Source organism: Capsicum annuum, unplaced genomic scaffold, assembly GCF_002878395.1.
Source record: "Capsicum annuum cultivar UCD-10X-F1 unplaced genomic scaffold, UCD10Xv1.1 ctg3585, whole genome shotgun sequence".
NCBI classification, from domain to species: domain Eukaryota; kingdom Viridiplantae; phylum Streptophyta; class Magnoliopsida; order Solanales; family Solanaceae; genus Capsicum; species Capsicum annuum.
The window spans coordinates 187,444-202,700 of NW_025842793.1; the positions used below are offsets into that span (position 1 = coordinate 187,444).

At 34.0% G+C, this 15,257-nt stretch overlaps 1 long non-coding RNA gene across 1 annotated transcript; it reads left to right on the forward strand.

Moving 5' to 3' along the window:
* Positions 1 to 6,617: 6,617 nt before the first annotated feature.
* On the forward strand, positions 6,618 to 14,903 carry LOC107847483. Its single transcript, XR_001667532.2, has 3 exons — positions 6,618 to 6,879; positions 12,010 to 12,069; positions 14,513 to 14,903. It is a non-coding gene; the product is annotated as an uncharacterized LOC107847483 (long non-coding RNA).
* Positions 14,904 to 15,257: the final 354 nt, after the last annotated feature.

Genomic DNA, 15,257 nt, shown 5'->3' on the forward strand with positions numbered 1-15,257 from the left:
CCTGTGATCCTGATCCGGGTCAATGAGCGAATTTTCAATCTCCCTGCTAGCCATGGCAAGCTTTGCTTTGGATCTAGTGAAGTATGGGTGACTAGCCAGAGTGCTGCAAACCTACCACTGTTATCTGAAAGAACATTCTCATCAAAGACAACATCCGTTAGTATTAGGGCACACAACAAGCATGGAAATCACATTGGTAAAATTGTCCTAAACTCATGTTCATTTCTACCAGCTTTTGAGGGTAGCGAGGTCATTTTAACATCATCCTGATTTTTGTCTACACTTTTTTTTTACACTTATTATTATTATTATTCGTATCCATCTCTGTTCTTTTCTTTTCTCTCGTTATCTACCTTTATTTTATCATTCTTTATGGCTTTTGTTTTTCTTTAAAAGAGGAAAAATAATGAAAAACAACGAAACAAAATGATTAGATCGAACCTAAAAGTAGGTTGCCTACGTATCATGTTGTACATGAATCAGATCTTGCGTAGTTCGGGCAGCATGTGCATAAACATCGCCCACTTTTTTTTTATTATTTTTTTTATTTTTTGCAAAAACGAAAATAAACAAACAACGGAGAGACGTAATATCATAACATTTTGATGAAAGAAACAACAAAAATATACAAAGAATTTAGGACTACTTTAAAACTAAACAACAAATACGAAACAACATTCTAGACCCCTAAGACGACATACGTGAAATTACTAATAAAGACCCTAATACCAAAAACAACTTGACTTCGACTTAAAGCAGACACCACCCGATAATGACAGACACATAAAAGACTAAAATTGAAATAAGATAAGAAATGGCCTTTCAGACTGGTGCTCTACGTGATGACCCTGACTGAGATGGACCTGCCTGTGAAGTTCTCTTCCTTCCATTTAAACTTTGTAGCATATCCTGTAAAGACAACCTGATATTGGGGAAGAAGCTTCGGGCCCGTATCCCTGCCTCATGAGGAGTGCACTTGGAAAGATTATTCTGACACCTTTCTACCGTCTTGAACAAATCTGCTAACTGAACTCTCAGTGTTTCCACTTTGGACCTTACACTTTCATCCTGATGGTCATCTACTATGCATTCTTCTTGTATTCTCCCTCTAAGCTGCACTGGTAAGGGTTGATTGATACCCCGAGGGATAGATTGAAGCCAGACCCCATATCCCTGAGTGTACCCCTGATTATCCAAACTTTCTTTGAGTGTGTCCACACCTAGCTTTGTTGCATGCTTCCAAAACTGCTCGTACTTGCTCTCACCTAAGGCTTGGTCCTTAAAGTACTCAATATCCTTCAGAAGATCCACTGCTGGTGGTACGTCCTGCAACCTACCCAACTGGCACATTACCCTAGAAGGACTGTATGGTCTAGTGCAATTAAGCCCTAACATAACTAAAGGGAGCTGCGTCTGACAACCCAACAATACTATCTTTGGGCGAAGCCACAAATAAGTCCACAAAATGCTATCCCTGGTTCTTGACTCAAGAAATTCAATCCAAGCGTCGACTCCCACGGGTAACGAGAATTTATCCAAACACAACCTGGAGTCCATGGCTTTCACTCGATTGGGAATACAATGATCTAACACGTCTGGTCTAAATAAAAAAGGCGCATACAAATGCTCCATCATCCATATCTGCAATATCAGGTTACTGCCCTCAAAAAATCTCCTTCCCCCCTTCACTTCGGTTAAAGCCTTATATATTTCTGTTAAGATCATGGGTATGAGAGTGAACCTTCCCTTTTGATTAATGCCCTTGTCGTTTTAATCCTTATGAAATAGGGCCATCACCACAGATTGCAAATGGGTATTAATACGTCTTTCTTCTAGTGGAAACACTAAAGTACCTAACAAAGCGAGGGTAAAGACTTCAAGACGCTTTCTCTCCCACTTCTTCTTAGTCACATGAAATTCATCCCAAAAGCAATCAAAACCTTCCGAGGGCCCGAATCTAGCGAACAAAAAATCTAGGGAAACCCATGAATCACTTAAACAACCCAAACGGATATCCTTACTTTTTAAACCACAAGACTGCAAAAATCTCACGCCAGTATGATTTCGTGCTCGGATCATATCCTTCTCGATATAGGGCAAATACAACAAACCGGATATTTCTGTCAAAGTAGGAGTCATTTCACATTCCCCAAACCTGAATCCCAAACTACTCGGATCCCAAAAGGTCAACAAAGCCTCTATTAAATCTGGACGAGGGGTAATATGTAGAAGTTTCGTAAGATCACCTAATATTTTAACCAGTTTCTACTGATCAACATAGTTACACATTTCCCACCATTTGATTAACTTTTTGGGCACCTTGACAACCATCAGAACTCTAGACTTTGTGGATAAATCCATCCTGTAATAACACACAAGACGTTATCTCAAAAATTCGACAGGAGTAGAAGATTCCCATCCCTTGGGATTTTCGATGCAAACATATGTCGATGGGACAGACCACATCCATGACTCCAATTTGCCGAACAGAAGTACTGAGCGAGATTAGTCTACTTGGCTAACAACTCTAGATTATGGGGCGAGAGACCTAGGCTAATAATAAGACAAAGGCCAACACAAAGAATACCAGACCCATCGAGGGTTGCCTACGTATCCCAACCCAAGGAAAGGGAATCAGGTATGCGTAGTTCATCCAGATTGGATAATTAACGATTAACTAATAAATTGACCCCAACTTAAGAGACACAACCAAAAACAAACGAATAAAAAATTTTAGGATTTTCAACTAGACATTTCAACTGAGATTGACACCACCAATTATGAAAAAAATCTTTTTGGTATTTTGTTTTTGACCAATAAGTAGAAAAGGCAAACAAATTTTATTTTTTTTGAATTTATGGTACTTTGAGAAGACAAATGCAAAACATAAAAAATCTTTTTGAGTTTTTGGATCGTGAAGAACAAAAGCCATAAAGAATTCTAAAATAAACTACGACATTCCTTTTGATTCATTCTTTTCAATTCACTTTTTTTTAAAAAAAAAAAATCAGTCTGTCAAATGATCACGTTACACTTAAAAATGTAACAGTTAGCCTGTAGGGATGCTTTAGAGGTGAGTCTCCTACAAAGGGTCATGTGGGTCCCGCTAGGTCTCCGTATGATGCACATAAGCATGGCCTAAAGGCTGACCTACGTTGTGGTTCACTAACAAGGCTGTTCGGGGGAGCGTATGGTCGATAGTGGCTGCTTTGCTTTCCACCTACTCCATAACACCGACGGCTCCCCCCCAAAATAAGGATGACTCAACTAGAGGTTGTGTACAACATATGTACTACGGACTTGTTGCAGAAATAAGGCCGAGGGGTGGACTCATGATGACAGATATAAAGCGGTAACACATAGGATAAATACTATAAACAAAGAGCACGAAAACGTACAAAAGTGAAAATAGCACCAACAATAATCACAAACAATGCTTATACACTCGTAGTGCCAAACAAAGCCGATACGACTCTAAAATATAGCTCGAATTCTGAAAACTCACTAAATTCTCCAGCAGAGTCGCCAGAGCTGTCACACCTCTTTTTCGACTCCAAAAAAATGGTTATAATTTAATGTTCGAAAAGGGTTTTATTATTTAAGTGACAAGAAATGAAAATTTATTTTGAAAAAAGGATTATTAACATTTTTATTCAGAGTCGCCACTTGGCATAATCTGGTGTGCCAATTCACCATTGGAAAATCCTTTTCAAAAACCATTTGACTCTTTAAATATGTTTGCGAACAGAGACTCCGGCTAAGGAATTCTATTGACCGAGGGGAAGGTATTAGGCACCCCTCGATCCCATGGTTCAACTACGGTCGCTAGGTAGATTGTATCGACTATTTTGAAACTACGAAATGTATAAACCACACAAAGGCACGCAAAACAATCAAACGATAAACAAAACAAAACAATCCAAAATGTAATGTTCAGTCCAATTATACAGTCTGGGGTATGAAAAGAAATGCAAAAATATAAACCTATGCTAAATTAATTCTAAACTAATGTTCTACCCGACGCCTTGGGCCATCATCACGAACGTCCTCCGGGTACATGATACCTCGGGGCATTCCTCGGGCAATAAATATATACAAATACTTTGGGGCATTCCCCGGCCAAATTATACAATTGAATCTCAATGCATAAATCAAAACCATTCCACAAATATTTCAAACATTCCAACAATCCACCAATTCTAAATTTTGCCTACCCGAACCTACCTTTGCCTATCTATTTCAACAAAATTCGTGCTTATTCCAAATTAAACCGCTAATAATGAATTAAAACAAATACGTATTCACTTTTATCAATTTTAATTCCACTCCAAACCATCAATTTTAATTCTCCAAACGAGATATCATCTCCTCACATAATCCATAATCAATCCACAATCAAGGGAATCAAATACCAAACCAGAACAACAACAATTCACATCATCACGAATCACGTTCCATATCATATAAGAATTAAAAGAGAGAGAGGAAAGAATTGGACCTCAATGCCGCTTTCAAGTATTATTCGATTAAACGAGACGAAATCCGCACTGGAACCTCAAATCGAACCTCAACATGAATTCCAAATCCAACCTCGGTATTGAAAAATAAGGAACGGAATGATTTGATTCCTTCCGAGTATTTTCAATTGATTTATAAAGGGAATAAAGAATCGTCCTAAAAATCCTCAATGTCCAACAAATCTCCACTATCCACCGACTTTGAAAATGGAATATTCCCAAAAAATGCAGTCCAAATAGAAATCCACGGGCACGAATTGAGCAACCCGAGAACCAAAATATCAAACAAAAAAAAACTTGGGAAATCTGTGAGACCGGAGCTAATGGAACTCCGGCGAGCTCAGAAAGAACAGAAAAAAAAATCAGATCAAGTTCCAAGCGATTTCCGGCGAGACATCGCCGGAACAGTCCACCACCGCCAACTCTCTCTCTCTCTTCGATCGCTCTCACCTTCTTGATTCGTATTTTCTCCGGATACCTCACTCCGTGATTTTAATTTCTCTCTGTTCCCTGTCTCTCCCCTTATCTCTCTCGGTTCTCTCTCGCGTCTCTCACTCTCGATCATCCCTCTCTTTCACTTCTCGCCGATTGTGTGTGGGTGAGTGTGTATTATCAATTAGGTGTGTGGGAATTCTGTGTAAGCAGTGAAGATCTGTACGTGTATCGTCTGTCGAAGAAAAGAAAATAGGTTGTCTGTCACGGTCCCGGCTTCCAGTGAGTGTGTGTGCTTGGAGAAAAGAAAAAGAATGGCTTGTCTCTATCGTGTGTTAATGGTGTGGGTGTGAGTGATGATCGATATGTTTTCTGTGAAGGAATCGTCTATGGCGTGAGTTTTGTGAAAGAAAAAATGGACCCTCTGTTATTGTAAGGAAGAAACTAAAAAATTCATAATCCGGTTCTTGGTCTCCTTTTTTCTTTTAATATCCCTCTGGAATATATCCCTTTGTGTGTGTATATAGGCTGTGAGGTGAGGGTGGGGTAGTGAGGTAGGGTAGGTGGGGTCACGTGGGGTAGGGGTAGGCTGTGATGTGTATTATTTTGATTGGGTAGGTTGTTAGGATAAGATGTAGAGGTTAGGATAGGATAGAATTTATTAGGGGTTTGTTATTTTTTGTATTTTATGAGGGTATAATAACATGGGTAAGGGTACACGGTAGGATAAAATAAAAATGGGTAAAAGTGAATAAAATTGAACTTTAAGAGGACGAAATCACGTGTCTACATTAAGTTGTTAATTGTTATGATTTATAGTCATTTTTTATGTACGTTTTTGAAATATATAACATATTTTTTTTTAATATTCTAAATTGTTAATTATTGTAATTTATAATACTTTTTAAGTGATTTTCAAATAATACATGTTACTCTCCTTGTCCTAACTTTTGTGGCATTGATATTCAATTATATTTTTAAGTATTTCAATTTAAGTGGCACTGTATATATATATGTGATACTCTTAGTAAAAAGTTGCTATTACTGTTTGGTTAGCTTACATATTAACAGTTTAACTAAGTAAAGTATACTGGTGTCGTTTTTAAGAATACTATTAACAATTAACTAATAAATTAATAATTACATTAAATAGAAGTGTATTAGTGATATCACTAAGTAATGAAAATGATTGATTAACTTATATTTTGATAATTATACAATTAGAATTGTACTATTAATATTTGTAAGAAATATTATTGATTGATTAACATACATAAGATGATAGCAATATATAAAGTATAATTTTTATGTAGTCATTTACTTAGCATATTTCGCATTGCAAGAGTCAATTTGACAAATTTTTAGAGCTAAATTTATTTATAATTTAAAATTTAGAAATTAGAAAATTATATAAAAAAAAAATACTATAAGATTTAATATATGCAATTGTTTAGTATTACTATGATGAAAAATGTACCTTAAATATTAATCAAAAATCAATTCAATTTTTAGTGGAATTTTTAATAATTATTTCATTAAATAATGTTGATGATTGATTCCCATATATTTTTAAAATGTTATCCACTAGAGTATAGCAGGAGTTATTTCATTTATAGTAGTAAAAATAAAATTGTAAGGACTCGGTTAAATCCTTAAAAGTAGAAAACGTGTCTTATTTTCCCCAATTGCTTCCCCTTCATTATTTTCCCCCATTTACTTTTCACAATTTGAATTTGGGTTAAATTCTAATTTCTTAAAAGAAACCCTACATTAAAATTAGTGTTCCATTAGCTTTCGTTCACAATTAGCGTTCTAATTTCTCATATTCCTCACCGAATCTCCCTGCTGTGAAGCTCCCGAGGTCATTTTACATTCTCTTTGGAGTCAAGTGTCATCTCGTATGCAACAAGGAGTCCTCAATGATTTTATGGTATGTATACTTCAGATAACAAAATGGATTAAACGCTCCAAAACCTCTCAGTTAATGAAAAAGATATTTTCAACATTTTTCATGTTACCATGTGCTGCTTATAACTTTTGAGGTTTATTGTGTGTGTAGTGTGAAAAGTTACTTTGACACTTTGCCTTGTTTTCCTTTGTCGTAATGAAAGAGTTAATAAGGATTGTTAGTTGGAGATGAGATGGTAATACAAATACTTATCTACTTCTGGCTTGAAGATTACTACTGTTTTAGTCTTCTGTAGAGTCGTGATGCTTTTGAAGTTTCTTGATTTAGTGAAATTAAAAATACTGTTGACAGATTCTTCTTTCTTGCATTTAGCTAGTTGTTAAATCTATAAATCAAATCGGAGATTATTTTCTTAGGTTCTGAGGTGAAGGGGCGTTAAAGATTACGCATAGTTACTCAAACCAGATGTATAGTTTGATTCTTCATTCTTCTTATTCTGTGGAGAGTGTAAAAGTTTTAGTTTAAAGATCAATATGTATAGTTACTGTGAGGCTTACAGTTAGCTCAGTGTTACTCTCCCTATCGCATTTTATGTGGCATGCTTTTCAATCTTAGTTTGTTTCAAAGAGAATAATGCATTCTACATTTAAAAACAGTTTAATCTTTTGGAAAGAAATTGATTTCATTATCAAGTAGAGAAGTTTACAGCACAAAAAGATAATCTGAGGTTGGATAGAGTCCCAACCTTCTGCTAACAGCCTGCTAACACTAAAATTACCTACCAACAACTAACATCATGGATAATTATTAAGCTTTTGTAGCCCCCCTGCTAGTTTTGGTTTTAATTGACATATATATGCCACATCATGCACCATTAGTCGAATAATTACATCAGTAGGCCTTTGTTTGCTTTGAAAAAGCTTGAAGGTTCCTTTCTTTTCATTTAAGTAGATAATAGCACTTAGGATCATCCTATACATCTCTGCTTTAGTTGCTTTGTTGCTCTGATGATTTAATTTTAAACTCTTCATATTATCTTTAACGAGATCATTTATTGCCACACAAATATCTATGAATTATTTAGATGGCGAGTTTCAAAGTCATCCTTTTTCTTTTCAACTTTAGGTCCAATCAAACACCGTCCCATAAAATAGGATAGAGGAGAACTTCTACATCTTAGATACTACTAAATTGCAGTTGTCTATGCCTTGTTTTCCTTTGTCAGCAAGGAAAGAGTTCAAAAAGCTTGTTAGTTGGAGATAAGATGGTAATAAAGATACTTATCTACTTCATGATGCTTTTGATGTTTGTTGCTAAGAAACTGTTGCAGTTTCTTGTTTTTTGCATTGAGCTAATTGTTAATACAACAATAACAAACCCAGTGTATTCCCACCTAGTGGGGTCTGGGGGGTAAGATGTACACAGTCCATACCTCTACCTCTAAAGAAGTAGAAAGGTTGTTTCCGATAGACCCCCGGCTCAAGTCACGAGATACCACACAAACTCATAGTAAAGCACAGAACTAGATTACATAACATAAATACGGCACCCATAAGTATTAGAAAACAGAGGAAAGCACACAGATTCGTAATAAAACATGGAACACGGAATCATAACAAGAATAAAACCCCCACCAAGTAATTCCCTACACTAGCGACCCAAACCGGCCCTAGTCTTCTGCCCTAATTCGCGTCCTCCAGACCTTCCTATCTAGGGTCATGTCCTCGGTGAGCTGTAACTGCTCCATGTCCCGCCTATCACCTCTCCCCAGTACTTCTTCGGCCTACCCCTACCCCGCCTAAAACCATCCAACGCTAGCCTCTCACACCTACGAATCGGGGCATCTATGCCCCTCCTCTTCACGTGTCCGAACCATCTCAATCGGGCTTCCCGCATCTTGCACTCCACTGGAGTCACACCAACCTTCTCCCGGATAGTCTCATTCCAAACTCTATCCCCTCTAGTCAGCCCACACATCCAGCGCAACATCCGCATTTCTGCCACCTTCATTTTTTGAATGTGGGAGTTCTTAACTGGCCAACACTCCGCTCCATACAACATGGCCGGACGGACTACCACCCTGTATAATTTGCCTTTCAGCTTGGACGGCACCTTCTTATCACACAACAACCCCGACGCGAGCTTCCACTTCATCCATCCCGCCCCAATACGGTGCGAGACATCCTCATCAATCTCACCGTTACTCTAGATCACGGACCCGAGATACTTGAAACTATCCCTCTTACATACCTCCTGTGATTCCAGCTTCACTACTACCTCATTCTCCCGCCTCACGTCATTAAACTTGCATTCCACATACTCTGCATACTATTTTGCTACTATTTTGCATACTTTTTATACTTGTTTGCGCATTGTTTAAGTTGGATGAATATATATGAAGTTTGGTTGCTTAATTTTAATGTTTGAATTGTTTCGGAAGCATTTTCTTATTGTTTTACTAGTTTGTATTGATTGTACGTTGATTTTCTATTGAAATATTTAATTTTTTGGTGCAGTAAAATACTAAAAATAATACCATATTAGCGAGGGATTTAGGGAGGGATACCCCTCAAAATATCGAAATATCAAATTATTTTTTTATTTAACTTAACGAGGGGTATCCCTCAGTATATTTAAATTTATAATTTTTATTAATTTTCACATACCTAGGGTCATCCCTCACTAAATAATAAGTAAGTATTATATATATTTTAAATATAGCAAGGAACGTCTCTCACTAAATAACAAATTAATATTATGTATATTTTTAATATAGCAAGGGTCGTCACTTACAAAACTATAAATTAATATTATATATATTTTTAGTATAGCAAAGGACATTCCTCACAAAATTATAAATTAATATTATATATATTTTTAATATAGCAAGGGACATCCCTCGCTACATTATATCTTTTTGGAAAATTAGGAGATCAAAATAGCGATGGCTGAGTGTCGGAGTCCGTCACTATTTTGCGAGAGTCTCCCTCACTAATAATTAGCAAGACACCTTGTTGCGATGGTTGCCCTCACTAAATCTTAATTAGTGAGAGACGTCCCTCACTAAATCGCATGGCTAAAACAAGACTTTTTAGTAGATAAAATAATTAAATGTCCGGAGGAATATGCCAGTAGTTTTTTTATAGATCAAATATTAGTATTTCCTTTACACATCAAATTTTAGTTGTATACAGTCGTATATATAGGAAAATGTGATGAACTGAATTATGAAATTTTGTAGTTTTTATATGTTATTTTAGGGTGTGAAAACAGTTGACGCAATTTTCAATGTGGTTGGAAATGATTTGAGTGAATTTGCGATTTTTAGAGGTTTTAAAAGTCATATAATTGACTTCAATTAATATTTGATGTTCTAAAAGTCGATAATATGAATAGTTTTATTAGATTCGAAAAATCGAATTTAATTAAGTAGCGGGATTATGTTGGATTCGGACAACACAAGATGTAAAAATTGATTCCGTACTTATCTGAGTGGTGATCGAGGTACTGGTGTGCTCTAAAGCTTTCAGAGCTAACTTCGAACCTCCTCTTATTTGTTTTAAATGTCTTTACTTATTCTCAAAGACATATTCATATTTTCAGTATTTTTAAGTTGTATTTAGATGCTTTACACTAATGACATCAGATTTTGGAGATTTCATGTTATTTCTTTTAAATTTCTGCCTTATTTGTGTTTTGGAGTTGGTTTGGTTCATTCTAGAAGTGTCGTCTATTTATTATTGTTACTTGATGTGAATTTCTTTCCTTTTTAGTTGGTTGGCTTATTCATCAAGGTTGGGTCACGATAAGTGTCATCATGACCCTATTTTGAGTTGTGACAAAATAACAGTTTTTTAGAATTTTTATATGATATAGTTACTCATTTCGTTTAATAATACTTATCTACTATTTTTTTTGGTTTCCCAAAGTATCCCCACAGCCGACAGCCGTGAGACTAATCCTCCGTTCCTCTGTCAGTGTACTAAGCGGTAGGGAACTGGCCATAGAGTTTACTCCATTCGCCAGAGATACTTATCTACTATTAACTTGACACACATATTAAGAAACAATAAATAATATAATGATCTTACTTTATCATCCTCTAAATATAATAAATTTAATTCTTTGACAAAATTTAATACGATAAGTGTCATCATGACCTCATTTTTGAGTCATGACAAAATAAGATTTTTAGGATTTTATATGATATATTTACTCATTTCATTCAATAATACTTGTCTACTATTAACTTGTCACACATATTAAAAAATTATAAATAATTGATGATTTTACTATATTATCCTCTGAATATAATAAATTTAATATTTTGATAAAATCATTGAATAAAGAATAATATTTAATAAAAATGATAAAATGAGTAGAAAAAAATTAATTATTCATTAATTTTTTAAACTAAACAAATATTATTAGACATTTATTTTTAATAATATAGACAAACATTCTTAAAGAGAGAAATATTTAATTTATATAATTTGGAATTTAAAATTTCAAAAATATCATAGATGTAATATATTACAGTAGTTTAATGAGGCATAATATTAATGATCTGTATTAGTTGTCCTTTTTTTTAAAGAGAAAGAGTCAAATATGCCCCTAAACTTTGTAAAAATATTAAGATATATGCTCCGTTAAAAGTTTGGCTCATCAATGTCGTTGTCATTCAAGTTTTGGTCTATATATACCCTTGTTGTTAAGTTTTAAATTATATATACCCCTGTTACCAAGTTTTGGGTTATATATACCCCTGTCGCCGTTAATTATTTTGCTGAAATTTTTCAACCCACTTTTTCTTTTTTTTTTTCCTTAAAAAATTATATTAGCCACATTATTTTTTTTATTGCAACATCACATATAATTAAATCCATCCCTTCTTCTACACATTAAACGTCCATCAAATGCTCTCATATACCTCACAATCTCTTTAGGATTTTCTCTAATTTGTCAAAACTCTTTTGTTGTATTTTCAGATTCTTGAATAGTCGTTTCTCTCATGCATACATACATACGTACAAAAGATATCCTTTAATTGACAACTTGTTTTTGTTGTCTCTATATGAACTGCCTCTTTTACACTTCTACATCTCAATTTCTCACTTGGGTTTTCCTTATTCTTCTTATTATTGATGTTAGAATTGATGGTGATGTGAAAGATGAAGTCGGTTGATATGATACTAAAATAATTTGCAGTTGGTAAGTACTTTAATTCTTGATTTTTATCGCAATTGTGCATTGAGGTTTTTATGGGTTGTTTTTTACTTTTTTCATTTTTTACTTGATTATTCTTGGGGTTATGCAAGTATCACAAAAACACAACAAAGAAATTTCGACAAATTAGAGAAAATTCAAAGAAATTATGAGGTAGATGAGAGCATTTGACGGGTGGCTAATGTGTAGAAGAAGGGTGAATTTAATTGTATGCGATATGACAAACTAAAAGTGATGTAGAAATATGATTTCTTAAATAAAAAAAAAGGGAAAATGGGGTTGAAAAATTTTAGCAAAGCAATTAACGACAACAGGGGTATATATGAGCTAAGACTTAACAACAGGGGCATATATGACCCAAAATTTGACAACAGGGATATATATGGCCCAAGACTTGGACGGCAAGAGCATTGGTGAGCTAAACTTTTAACGGGGGGTATATCTGAATACTTTCACAAAGTTTAGGAGTGTATTTGACCCTTTTTCCTTTTTTTTTGTTTAATTTCTTAAATGTGATGCACCATGAATCTCCCATAATATTAATAATACTCCCTCCGTCTCATTATCCCATATAATAAAAATAAATATTTTTAAATATTTTTATTTATTTATTATTTAAAAATATTTTTTTAACTTTTACTTGTCACTTTTATGGAGTTGCATTTAGATATTTTATATTTATGACATTAGATTTTGAAAATTTTGTGTTATTTCTTTCAGATTTTCATTTTATTTATATTTTGAGTTAATCTGTCTAGAAGTCTCGTAAAATAATCAAAGAAGTCATCCACCATGCAATAATCAAAGCATCAAAATAACAGGACAAAATAAGTCATTTTTAATTTGTTTCTTGTTGTAGTTGTTTGAAAATATGTTAAATAAAGAAAAAGAAAAATAAATAAGAAAGAAAAAATATGAGCGGTTACATGGAATTACAAAAAATGAAGGTTGAAAAATGAAAGATAAATAATATAATATAAAAAAATATATTTCTAAAAATTCAAAAATAAAAATATATTAAATAAAATGAAATGAAAAATTAAAAAGTAAAAAGTAACATTTATTAGAAAACAAGAAAGAATAAAAAAGAAGAATAGAGAGAATTGAGAGAGTAATTCTTATTTCTCTTGAGGGATGAGAAATCATCACATTTTTTAGGATACAATGAATAAAATCCCTCTATTTATAGGGAAAATACTTCTAGTTTCTAACTAAATGACAGATACTTCAAATCCTGATAGATATCAACTAGATCTTATTAGATCTTGATAGACATTCATTATAATATAAATACATTTATAACACTCCCCCTTGAATGTCTAGATAGATAATGTGCCTCGTTAAAATCTTAGTAGAAAAAATCCAGTGGAAAAAAAAAATCTAATGAAGGAAAAAGAGTACACATCTCTAACAATACTCATATCGGTTGCCTCAATAAAAACCTTACAAGGAAAATCTAGTGGGACAAAACCTCATAAGGAAAAAAGAGTACAACGCGTATCAACTCCCCCTAATGAGAACACCCTTGAACCTTTGCATCCCAATCTTGTGCATCATCTTCTTGAAAGTTGCAATTGGAGAAGATTTGATTAATAAATCAGCCACATTGTCACTTGAACAAATTTGTTGCACGTTAATATCATTATTCTTTTGTAGCTCATGTATATAGAAAATCTTTGATGAAGTGTGCTTCATTCTATCTCCTTTTATGAATCCTCCCTTAAGATGTGCTATGTATGTTGCATTATCTCTGTATAAAATTGTAGGTAGATTTTCATATTTCACACCACATTTTTCTCGAATGAGATGTATCATGGACCTCAACCATACACATTCTCGGCTTGCTTCATAGATAGCTATTATCTTAGCATGATTCGACGAAGTGGCTACAATATACTACTTTGTATATCTCCAAGATATGGCAGTACCACCACATATGAACATATGCCTATTTGAGACCAAGATTTATGCGGGTCAAATAAGCACCCAACATCAGCATGACCAATAAGATCGGGACTACAATCTTTAGAATAAAACAAGCTCATATGTTTTATCCCATTCAGTTGTCTCCTAGTAGGAGTAAAAATATACCTTGCTAACAAATTGAATGAAAAGGCTATATCGGGCCTTGTAGTATTTGCAAGATACATGAGTGCACTCAAGTGGCAATATTCAACATTTCATATGTGACATCTTCAAGTGTCTGGACTGCAAATCAAATAAATTTTAAGCTTACCAAGATGCATCATTTTTTGTCACTTGATAAATGTTCCTACGTCAGCATACTTAAATAAACGTATAATTCAGATTCTCGTAATCTTTTACAATATTGCGTCAATGTTGTATCAAGATACTAATGATATATCATTTCATATCGATTTAAAATGTGACATACTATTTTGAGATCTCATCACTTCATTATTTTCAGGTACTTGAACGGACCTCTCATAAGGTTTCATGAAGTGTTATGTCATAGGCTCTTCAAGAGCACATTGCCTTCTTATTATAATTATTTACCCCTTATCCTTTTCAAAGATTATTTCATTTGGAACCTATTAGTCTATCATGCTTCACGCATGCATAGAGTTTGTCCTTCAGGGACATAAAATAGGAGCACTTGCAGCTTAAATATGAGATGCTTTCGGCATTTGACTTGAATTATCTAGTGATTATTGCTAACATATTTCATAGCCGCTTATAATCCCCCCCTTATTTTAGGAAAACTAACATACATCCTCTGCTTCTTTGAGGAATCCATCTTTGTGTATCAATATATATTCATTAATCGTATACCGTACATCAAATTTTTTTAGATAAAATATTTAGTTCATGACCTTGAACCAATTGAGAGGGAAGAAATAATCATAATTTATTGGTCTAATGCATACAAGTGCTATTGTATGCAACATATCATATTTTAGACCAACACATGAAATTTTATTCTCATTAGCAATGATTTAGCTATTTATCGAAGGCATTCAATGCTAAACCATCATCATCAAGATGAATTATCTTGATGCACAATCTGAAAATTATGTTCTTTAACTCAATTTTATTGAGCAAGCAACTTTATGAATGTCAAACGTAGGTTGACAATGAATGTACATGTGATTATCTTTTATCGATGCATCTTAATAAATCACATGACAGGTGAACGGACCCATATTCACCTT